Source organism: Lactuca sativa, chromosome 4 (genome assembly GCF_002870075.4).
Source record: "Lactuca sativa cultivar Salinas chromosome 4, Lsat_Salinas_v11, whole genome shotgun sequence".
In the NCBI taxonomy this organism is placed as follows: domain Eukaryota; kingdom Viridiplantae; phylum Streptophyta; class Magnoliopsida; order Asterales; family Asteraceae; genus Lactuca; species Lactuca sativa.
The window spans coordinates 375,301,531-375,304,110 of NC_056626.2; the positions used below are offsets into that span (position 1 = coordinate 375,301,531).

Genomic DNA, 2,580 nt, shown 5'->3' on the forward strand with positions numbered 1-2,580 from the left:
ACTATGAAGGACAAACTCATCCGTTTGGGGATCAAATGTTGCAGTTGTTTCAAGACCTTGAACATTGGATCAATGACCAAGTTATGTTTGTCCAAACAAACATCCATAAGCATGTTCATAACTAAGACTTGGGAGTTAGGAAGGACAAGAAATTACCCAGTGGAGATTCAAGTTCAGTTCCAATGTTTTGCTGAAGGTTTTCAATTTTAGTGGTTCCTGGTATGGACACAACATCTTTCCCCTGGTGGTGAACCCACGCCAATGCTAGTTGTGATGGAGTGCACCCTTTCTTTACTGCAATCGCACTAACTCGTTCGTACAACATTTTATTATTCTCAAGATTCTCAGGTAGGAACCTTGGTAGATTCTACAAAAAGAGCAAGTATATATATATAAACACAAGCTCAAACTCAGTTTAATGATTTTATATTATAATTGATAAAGAATCTAATTCAATTTGTTTTATGCAGACCTGACGAAAATCGCCCTCTGCCAAATTCTCAGCCATCTTTGAATCCTTTTATTAGTTTATCAATTCATGATCAAAACAAGAAGATTCCAACACTCCACCAATTAGCAGCCTTGTCATGGCCTTTACCAAGAATAATTTCAGGTGACATGTATTCTACTGTTCCACATAAAGAATTTGATCTTGCATTTTCATCAAACTCTTTTGCTAGCCCAAAATCCATAAGCAATGCCTAAATAAATAAACTCAGATGTTTAATAAAAGAACTGTGTGTGTTTGTGAGAGAGAAAAAAAAAAGTACATGTCCATCCACATCAAGTAGTATATTTTCAGGCTTAAGATCCCTATGCATTATCCCATTTGCGTGAAGGTGAGAAACAGCTGAAGCAATCTCTGCAGCATAAATATGTGCCAAATCCTCTCTGAAACAATCATAATCATAAATTCTTAATCAGTTTATTTTATTTTTAAAGTAACAAAAAAAAAAATAAATAAATAAATAAAACTCACCGAAACAGTCCATGATGATATGGCTGAAAAAAAAGATGTCCACCATTCACAAAGTCCAAAACGAGGTAAAGTCGATATTTTGTCCGAAGATTAAAAGAGTGAGCATAGACAGATACAAAAAGCGTAGTTTTGGAATTTAGAAAAAAAAGTACCTGGAAAGAGTAACGAAGCTGGACAATAAAGGGATGATCAATCTTTGTCAAGATATCTCTCTCTGCTTTCATATACTCAGCATGATTTTTCTCCACAATCTTATCTTTTCTCACAACTTTCATTGCATATATTTCCAAACTATCTCTCTTTCTCACTTGATACACTTTACCAAAAGCCCCTTGCCCCACAACTTTCATGACTTCAAAATCTTAAAGCCCTATGGTTTTCACCTTACAACCATTTTCAGAATCTTCTTCTTCAATCTCTTTATCTATCACATCACTGAAATCCTCCAATGATTCATCCGTTTCACATATGGTTAACTTCCTTAGATTCAGCAAGTGGCTTACACATGGCGTGGGACCCACTAAAGAATGTGAACGACTGTAAATGACCACAGGGTCATCGCTTGGAATTTCAAAATTGCCACCTGGCAGTGGGAGAGGACCAAATGTATCAGAAAAGTCCAATTCAAGAGTATCTGATGTTTCATTGGGAGGGTTTTTTGGGAATTGGAAATAGTTCTTGGAGGATTTGAATGGATTGTTTTCAATTAAAGCAGTTAATTGAGAAGAAACCATTGTGGAAATTGGAAAACAGAAAGCAGTGTTTTGTTCGCGTTTGTATTAGTATTACAGACTATGGATGGAAAGATACTAAGATTCGAGCTGATGAAAGGCTTCTACCAATGGCTTTAATTAGAAGGAAGTTCAAGTAAACAATTGGATTTTCAAAGAAATTTGAGAGAATGCTGATTTATGTGTGTGTTGGAATCACCAAAAAAGATTCATGGAAAGCATTAAATCTAAGAAAGAATACGACCTGTGAGGTTCAAGAAAACCCCATCTGTTTACCTTCAATCACCAAAGACCACCACTTCATTCTTCTTCCTTCGATCTGTCCAAACCCCAAAGGTCCTCCGATTTCTACCGATGACGGAGTCTAAGAAGCCAAGGAAGGCTCACCGGGAACCAATAATTTCCTCCTCCTCCTCATGAATAGATCGATCATCCTGATCTACCAGTCGTTACTTGCCCTACTCCATCGGACTAGTTGAGTCCCCTCCCTACATGAAATCTGCTGGCGACAAGGAAGAACAGCCAAGGAGACCGCCGGAGCACCTCCCCCCCCCAAGCTGTGGCAGACAAGAGAAGCGTCGCTGCTTCTCCCTTCTCCTTTTGTCAAATCGATCCCGCACCAGAGGTGCTTCCCCTTTCTCGATTGATTTCCATCATCGAGCCACCATGGCTGCTTGCGTTCCCATCTTCCTTTCTCGATAGATGAACCACGACCACCGGACCAAAACTCCCGCTACCTTCGTCATTCTAATTCCCTTTTTTCGATTTATCTGTGGGGAATAAGAAACAAATGAGAATCAATATTTGGATTCTAATATTGAGACTTGAGAGTATAATACTTAATTAGGGCTTTTTCTGAAAATTTCAACA

General features: G+C 38.3%; 1 pseudogene; it reads right to left on the minus strand.

Moving 5' to 3' along the window:
- Positions 1 to 542: 542 nt before the first annotated feature.
- LOC111898704 (serine/threonine-protein kinase AtPK2/AtPK19-like) lies at positions 543 to 1,716 on the minus strand (annotated as a pseudogene).
- Between the last annotated feature and the right edge of the window lie 864 nt (positions 1,717 to 2,580).